The sequence below is a fragment of the Convolutriloba macropyga genome, chromosome 6 (assembly GCF_964194025.1).
Source record: "Convolutriloba macropyga chromosome 6, txConMacr16.3, whole genome shotgun sequence".
Lineage (NCBI taxonomy): Eukaryota > Metazoa > Xenacoelomorpha > Acoela > Convolutidae > Convolutriloba > Convolutriloba macropyga.
In genome coordinates this window covers 52,358,611-52,368,202 of record NC_134473.1, presented here as the reverse complement: position 1 = coordinate 52,368,202, position 9,592 = coordinate 52,358,611, and positions in this window count along the sequence as shown.

Genomic DNA, 9,592 nt, shown 5'->3' with positions numbered 1-9,592 from the left:
ATAGAGCCTTGAAAGAATACAACTTTACTTCCAACATCAATATTTTTACATGCCGAATACTGAGTTTCATAAAATCATTGATATGACAAGCAGCCCCTCCTCTTCCCCCTCCCCCTTTAATGGGAAAACCGAATTAATACTACTGTAACAACCTAACTGTGGTATTAGTTAACTCCATATACTGCTAATAAATTAGAGCTTAGAGGACCCGAACCTACTATCTCCAGAACCTCGACTATCTCCAGACATGGATGAATAGCTTGAATCATCTATACGTAACATGGTCTGCTACAGCACCTCACAACACGCATGGCTATGACACGAGAACCTCAAAACGCACAAATCGGTACCAATATCCGTCGCTTTGTCGGTTCTTTGTAGCGCACTGATAATCGTCGTTTACTGCAGAATGCTTCTAAGAGAATCAATTTCTAATTAAGCAGTCGCACACCTAAAAAGACATTAGTTTCAAATCCGAGACCTTGTGTAATATCTGGGAATACAGATTGGCGACATTGAATATCTTTTTGATATTTGTTTGAACAAAACGTTGATAAACATGGTTAGTGCAATACGCTCAATTTAGATAAAAAAGACACTGAAATCCTTTGAACGGTCAGAAGTCTCACTTTCAGGTCACTTGTGCGGTCACACGGATTTTTTTTCCAAAATTTTAAGAAAAATCTAAAATTAAATCCATAGAAAAAATTTTTAGTTTGTTTCCCACGTCAAAAAAGATGAACGAGATAGATATCTTCCGAAACATACAATAATTCGACTAACACAGCTTTTGATAGCCAAAATATCAGCCCCACAAAGCTTTATTAGGATATAAGCAATCAAATTGGGAATGTTTTCAATGACAACAGTTTACAAAGTTTTCAAGGACATTTATGTTTGAAAGAAAATTCTTAAACAAAAGAGTATAAAATCAAGCACAATATAAAAATGAAAAATGGAATTCACTCTATTGTCCATAATTGAGTGCAAAAGTGGAATAAAATTGCATAAAGTCTCCGGTTAGCAAGAACTAAAGAATTTTCAGGAAAACAAACACTTGCTGTTACAGCATGAAAACATTCAACGTAACAGAAAGTTAAAGATCCTTCAGAAAGTAATTTTATCTAACGCAAAATCACAGCGATGGTTTTTGAAACTGATTGTATATCAGGGTAAATGATTAAAAATCTGCGTTGTTGAATTTTGATATTAGTGGTGCAAGTATGTTTTAAATTGGTGCAATATGGCTTTCCAATAATAAAAGAATCAATATTGAAATTTCCAAGCACTTCTATAAATTTTTATCTAAATTAATTGCATCAAGTGAAATTCAATGGTAAGGAATACAAATTTATACAAATTTTTCTTTTTAACACCCACGCCTCATTAGACATCTTAAATATTTCTAATCCAATTGTCTTTTTGGCTTTAACACGAGCAGAAAGAACAAAAGAACAATACAATTTTTGCAGTTTTAAGCAAATATATATTTATTGACATTATTAATATAAAAAAAACTTCTTTGGCTTTCACCGGGATAAACATTTGTCTCATTTCGGCGTTCCAGCAGCTAAACATCTGACTTTGTTTTCAGACTTTAATTTACATATTATGCAGTTTCTGATGCCAGGCTATTCGCGTTGCTGATAGGACTAGTAGGAGCTCGGATCTATTGCAGCCTGCTTAAGTCGGGGGGGGGGGGGGTAATTGAGGGGGTAAATAAATTCAATAAAGGGGCTTCAAATGTTATCATTATTAATGTATGTACAATCAAGTTCAATCAAATTTTAAAAAAAGGTATCGATAAGTAAAATAGAAAGTTCGAAATTTCGGAAAGATGAGTTTAGGCTCCTGTTTTTACGGAGTTTTTTCCTTTAAAACCAATTGATTTCTCTTGTTGCTGGGAGCCATTTCAAGCGCCGGGGAAAGGCTTCTGCTGGCTCTGCTTGCTTTTACTCTTTTTCTTGGTGTTCTTGGCTAGCCTCATAGAAGTTAATTAGTTCGTCGTTTTTCTATGCGTGGTAAGATATCAAAAAGTAAAAAAGTCGTTTATTAACATTAATTATTCAAGAAGTAATAAATATTGAGAGTGGGAAGAGTAGATAAAAAATAAATAACCAAAAAAAATAAAAGTAGGGCTGCGCTCACGTTGGGGATTGAATTACTGCGCCTCATTTGACCAATGAATTAGAGGGCTGCGCTAGTCGTAAAAAGTGTGATTTTGTTCAAGAAGGCAAGCGTTAAGACGCGTTAAAATAAATTGAGGGAAGGTAATAAAAAGTGCAGTTGCAACAATTAGTAACTCGTCCTCAAAGACAAAATTAAAGTGTTTTGAAGAATGAAGTAAAAGACAGAAGGAATAAAAAGAAGCAGTTAAAAGTGCTATGCTACCCTCAACCTTAAAACCACTGAACCAAACCGCGCATAGCACTGTATTATGTAGTTAGTTGTATAACCATAACTTAATTTTGATAACGAAATCAGTGGTGTGAATGTGAAAAATATGAAGTTTTCTTGGTTTAAAATGTTAACGATTAAGATTGTTCAGTAGATAAAAACTGTGCAACTTGCTGTTGTTTTCCTTGTATTTCTCAGAGCTAAGCCCCAAATTTACTAGGTGAGCGGCTGGCTTAGCTTTTCGGTTAGGAAGTTCTTTGTTCGACTTTTGCCCCGAATTAACTAAGCAAGCGGCTGGCAATAAGTCATTGGATTATGGCTGTTCTGGTTTTTCTACGATATAGGAACTGGTAAAGAACATTAGCAGGACAGATGGTCCAGTGCGCTTTGATAACTGTTTTTCAGACGTTGTCTCTTTTTCTGGATGAGTTCAAGTATTGATTCGATCTTGTTTTCTTTTGCCCGTTTCAGGTAATCATTTGCTAATCTAATCTGAAAATCTCTTACTGCAGGTATATTGGCCTCTTCATGGAGTTTTTTGACAGTGTACCAGCGGGGTTTCCTCATACAAATTCTTAATGTTCTATTTTGGGTCAGTTGTATGCTGTTGATAATTGAATTAGATTGGTCAATCCAGCAGGCATTCGCATAGAGAAATAGAGGTCGAACCCATGAATTATACAAGGTCAGCAAGCACTCTTCATCAATGTTGATCTGACTGAGCCGCCATAGTTGGTAGATTCTTTTGTTTACTCTTGAAACCAAACTTTTGCAGTGTTTGTTCCACTTCGGATGTGGGGTGAGGTTAACGCCAAGAAATTTGATTGAATTAGCGCCTTCAATTCGTGTGGTGCCATTTATAAAAAGGTCTAAACTGGTAACTTTCTTTGACGGATTTTTAAAAAGCAGAAAATTTGTTTTGCCTGGATTTATTCTTATTTTCAGTTTTTCGCACAATTTGATCAATTTGTCTAGTGAATACTGAAGTTTCTCGAATTAATCTACAGGAGCGCGACCTGTAGTAAAGGGCAAAATCATCAGCAAATTGAGAAATTTGTGCAATTATTTCAGGAATGCCGTTGACATAAACCAGGAAGAGTAGTGGTGCAATGACGCTGCCCTGAGGTACTCCAGCTAGTGTTGAAAATGTGCTACTTTTTGAGTTATTAATTTTCACGAAGATGCTTCTCTGAGAGAGAAAAGAGTTAACCCATTTTATCAGAGGTTTATGCACACCAATTTGTACCAGTTTGTTTTGATGTCCTAGTCCCCACACTGCATCAAACGCTTTTTCAATATCTAGGCAGACAAATCCGACCATTTCGGACCATTGAAACGCTTCTGTTACGTGCTGAGTAAGTTTGAGAAATTATCAGTTGTGCAACGGTTCCTTCTATACGCACTTTGCCTTTCACCGAAGACATCATTGGTTTCACAGTGCCTTAGGACAATATTCTTTACTGCTGTTTCACAAATTTTCGCAATGCAATTGGTTAGGCTGATTGGTCGGTAGTTTTCTGCATCCTTTTAGTTTTTGTTCAGCTTTGGTAACAATTTCACTTGTGACTCTTTCCATGTAGTTGGAACATAAGAATTGTTTATTGAGCTAGTTATCAGGAGACAAATATATACTTTGAGGCATTTAGATAACCTTTTCAGGATGTTATAGGTGATTTTATCTGGTCCTGAACTTCTCTTCTTGTTTTGTTCAAAATTTCATCATAATTAATTACTTTTATAATACAGTAGTTATTTGTTTCAAAATTTTCGTATTGGAGAAACGTTTTTGTCTCGTTTTCGACTTTCTCGAAGTGCTCATTTAGATGCAAGTTTTCGTATATATGATCTTTCATTGTATCCTGTAGAAGAGTTTTGAATATTTCGCATTTCTCAATGTCTGTTTTTGCTCTGCTTTGTTTATAAGAGACTTCAACACTTTGTTCAGTTTCACTTGGTTTTTTTGAATCACCACATTCTTTAACAGGCTTTAACTGCTCTCCAAAAGCTTTTGCTCCCCTTATTTTGAGCACTTGGGATCAATTTCGATTGTTTGATTTTTTCCGACTGTTTCATTGACATCTTTATTTCTCTTTGAACGAAATTTATTTCCTTTTTCAGGAATTTGAACTGTTCTCCGTTTGTTCTTTTCAGCTCTCTTCTCTTTTTCTTCTTTTCACGGATAAGTTTAGTAGTTTAATATTCAAAGGGAAACCTCTTTTGTAGGATAAACGACTTCTGTAGCGAGGATTGAATTATCTGTACAAGTACTTCATTTAGGTGACTTAGTTCTGCTTGGATAGAATGGTGGATAGAGGACAGAGTTTTCATATTCTTGTCTGACAATCTGGTTGAATTTTTTGAAGTTCATTTTTGCCTTTAAATGGAATCTGCTCTGAGTTACTATATTCAAGGTAGTAATGGTTGAGCTGTAGTCACTACCGAAGTCATCGGAAAATAAAAATGTGTCAAAAAATTTGAAGACTAATTGATCAGCAAAATGTAGATCAAGCATATTTCAACATTCTCCTCGATATGTTTGATAAATGTGATAACCGTTATTTAAAAGCTTGAAAGTTCCAGTTTAAATGGTTTCAATTATTTTATTGCCGTTCTCAGTGTTATATGTGCAATTCAGCTCCTGATGTGGAGCGTTGAAATCTCCACAGATAAAAACGTTTTTCATATCAGTTTCAAAAATTTCTGATAGATTCAAATCGCGACCTGGTGAGTTGAAAAGAGCTATAACCCAGAGCTATAACCAGCTATAAACCATCGGTTAGATTTTCATTTTGCCAGGTCTTGACTTCATTCAGGCACACAATATCACTATCTTTTTTCAGAAATACGAGAAGTTCTGATATTTTGTTGGAACAGCCTGGGCAGTTCCATTGCATAATATTAATTTCATCTATGTTGGCTGAATTGATGGCTGTTTGTTTAAACTTGTTGCCTTGGAGCATTCGTGAAATTGTTGTTAGATTTTTTGATACTGTCAAGAACTTTTTGACCTATTTTATCACCAAAAATTCTGCTTGCACTAATACTGACAACATTGATTATATCACTGTAAGACATTGTATTGAAGGTTGAACGGATTTTGCTGAGTACTTCAGCAACCAGAACACTTATGTTTATCGCTGAGCCAGTTGAGTTTGGTTGTAACATTTCGGTTTGTCTTATTGCTACTGCTGAGTACTTGATATCTTGTTTTCTCTTTGTCGCTTCAACAAATGCGTTTTGATAGGAGGAGCATCCTTTGTACACAGATGCGCGTGATCCACAATTTGCACACTTCGCTTTTTCTTTTGGTTCGGCGCATTTCTTTAATGTGTGCTGGCCTGAGCATCGCAGGCAACGCTGCTCGTTTTTACACTCAATGGCGGAGTGTCCATATTTCTGACACTCGAAGCATTGTTTAACATGTGGCGGATCTTTGCTTGGTTCACATCTGTAGATCAGCCAACCAATCTTTACACCGTGCTTTTGTGCTGCTAAAACATGATTTGTTGAATCTTATTACTCTGGTAAGCTTTGTAGGTTTGGCACTTGCTCGGCTTATAATCCTTGACACTTTTACTACATTCATTCCGTTATTGCTCAAGAGTTCCTCTTTTATTTCATTTTCTTGGATGCTGTGGTGCACATTAACTATAACAAAGCTTGATTTGGACTTGGCTTTTGGCAGTGTATTTCTTGTGTTCACGTTAGCGTTTGGAATACTTTTTCCATGTTTGTACTTGACATGAGACTATCTCTGGAGGCTGTTTTCCGGTTGGATAAAGAAATCGATTGTGTTTGGCAATTCTCTAATTCGTTGTATTTTCAGTTGTGGGAATTTTGTCTTCATAGCTTAGGCAAATTGCACTTGAGTTGGTCTCGGATTGATTGTTATAACTATTGGTCTAACTGGCTCCGAAATCGAATTCCTCTCGTTTTGGTTTCGAAAAAAATTACGTTTGTTTTCAACTTGAATAAAATCTTGTTCATTCTGTTAAGTATCATCAGCGGTTGCTCTTGCTTCTGATAGGAGAGCGTTCAGTTGGCTCATTTTAGCCAGGGCCCCACTGCGGGCCATTGCTCAGCAGAACGGCGAGGATATGGATTTGAAACAAATTTTAAAGCGTAAAGACTAAGTGAAAAAATGCCAATAAAAAAGTCAGGATTATAAATCTTAAGCAACTTTTAGTGAAAAATCTCTTTTTATAAAAGACTCACTCCCAAAGGACGTTCCTACACAAAGTTGAGTACTTTCTTGTGGCTTTCCTATCACACTTTGAGGTACTGATCCGAAAGTGACATTAATAGCGGTTTAATCATCATGGACAACAATTAGGCTAATAAGGGGCTTCACGTGGTGGCAATCGATGCTATTATATACCACTATAACGAAAACGAGAATTTAAAGTGAAACATCAATTCCGCGCACTTTTTATTGACTTATAGTAGTGAACTGTCGCCTTTTAGTTCAGCTGCCGACATTTGTGAATGAGAGAGAAATTTAGATCACGCCAAACGCGGCGTGATCTAAATTTAGATCACGCCAAACGATCATGCTTTGCTCCTCAGCCTTTCACAGTCGCTTTTAAATTAGCAACAAAAAATGAGAGCAATTGAGATCACTCAGAAATGAAGAAGTAGAGTGAAAAAGTCACTTGAGAACTCAAAGAATGTTCTGGAACAAAAGCGCAAAAATGCTCAAGCAAAAATTTTTCATAAAAACAAGACACACGTTACACTAATTGCTTCAAGCGTCGTTCGACAATAATTGCTTCAAAATTCTAAGGCCAAAATTTATCAGCGTACTAATTCGTTGATTGGTTTTTCAGCGACTCAGCTGAAATATTTTTCTGGAGTCGTGCTGAGAGAACGTCGAAAATTGATTTTCTTCTCATCACTTGGTACTAACTCTTTCCAGGCGTTTGCTCTGATTTCAAGAATACCAAATCAATCACAATTTACCAAATCAATCACAATTTAATAACGACTTATTTTTGTTAGAATGGTTTATCGATTTACAATTCGTTTTTAGGTAACGTTACCTAAACAGCAGGCAAAACGTTACCTAAATTATTACAATATTTTCTGGGGTAGGTCAATGCTATCAGAAGACAATAAGCTGAAATTGAAACTCGAGCATGTGTTGTTCTTTCACCCACCTTTGTAATTTAATGGCCGTCTTTTTCGAGTTTGCTTGTCATAGAGTGTGCAAAAATTGTTTCCACTGGATCCCATAAAAGATCACCAGATCCCATTAAGTTTAGCGCATAAAAAATCCGCTAGATCACAGTTTGCTAATTAGTATATTTTTGATAGCATCTATTCTACGGAGACCTGATTTCTCTAGTGGAAAAAGTGATTAAGTTTACCAAATTTTCGCTTCAATTCATTTATTAACTCTACAAAAATCATTGCAGCAGTGGAACAGTAAAATCTCATTACTGCACTTTTTCAGGGGCGTGTACGTTCATCTCCAGCTCCATTTTAATTTACAGCTATTCGTTTCTTAAAAAGTTAACAACTTCTGGAGTTCGCAAATCATTAACTGAGAATGTTAACTTAAGAAAAAGTCGGGTAGGCAAATAGGACCAAACATTGAAAAATTGCTCATCATCGCTTTAGGATTCTCGTTTGCTCACATCTTTAACTTAAAGTGCTGTAAAATGAAAACGTTAAATTATCAGAGCACCAATCGAATCGAACAAGCAAAGCTCACTAATGTGTAATGTCAAAAAAATGTTCCGACCTCACTGAGCTCACATAATCTGATCCCAATTGTCTATCAATTGAAGCAATGAAGCCTTTGAAGAAAAATTAGTTCCAATTTTGTTCTATAAACTGAGATAGATTCTAAAAACGATAGCCGTCTATACAAAAAAACGAAGAAGAATACCACTGCGATCAGTACTCTTTATTTCACTCGAAGAAACAATCGAACAAGAAAAGAACAAACATGAAACCAATTCTAATGCAATTTCTCTAGCAGAAAAAAAAACAATTTTATTGAGTTAACAACTAATTTCACCAAAAAACACAACTGATAACCAAATATCAACATCTATAATAATTTAAAACTGAATTTCAGCTGTGTTGTCTTCTAAAAACCATACACTTACAACTAAAAACTGAGAATGCAAAATCATATCAAAGGCAAAAAGAGGTTACCCAGGCTGAATAATCACGAGAAAAGCAGCGATTGAGGTACGCCATGTTGGCCTCTGGAATTTATCAAACGATTGATATAACAAATTAGTTATCAAAACAGAAAACACACAAGCGCAAAAGGCAGATAAAAAATCCCGAATAAACCTCGTTTTAATGGCAAATTATTGTGCTAAATATGGTCGCTATAATTATCAGTATTAATATTACTGCTAAATAGCTATCAATTGAAAAGGAAAATTAAGTTCAGATAAGACTCATTATTGTCTAATGGAGACTTTAATGAGATTAAGGGCAAGGCAAAAGACAAAAAACGGTCAGTCAGAACAACGTTTTTAAAATAGGGTCATGTCACTGAACTCCTTAACTGTGAACTCCAGCCATTGAGAAGCTTTCTTAATACCACCACTTCAATCAATGATATCGTTCATCACTCAGACAGAAAAAAAATTTACAGAACAAAAAGAATCAAAATTGAATACAATACAAAATTTTTAAAACAAACAATTTCAAAGTAATCAATGCCATAAACAATTTAAAAACAGACATAGCGTAGACCTTCTTAGACCTTCTTAGATCATTAACAAGACCTCTCCGTATTATGACTTACCAACAATACAATATAAGAACAAAAGCACAAACATTACAAAGTTTTAATGAAAACAAGATGTATGAAAGTCAAAAAAGAGTAAGTTACCCACAGACTAAATCACACGTGAGCCTCTATGCACCATTAAGACATTGCAATGGCTAGACTCAATATCTCATACTTTGTAATTTGAACTTTTAACTGGCTCTTAGAAAAAGGACAGCTGTGTATACAAAAAAGTGGTAATACTAGTGAGATCATTCTTTTTTACTTCACTAGTATGTACACTAGAACAAGAGAACGAGCCACATTAAATCAAATCTAATGCAACTATGCAATATATAAAAAATATATCAACTAAACAACAATTTTTAACAAACAACAAAATGACTTCAATACTCACAACTTTGCTATTACTCAGCTTCATTTCGAGTAGATTCTCAGATC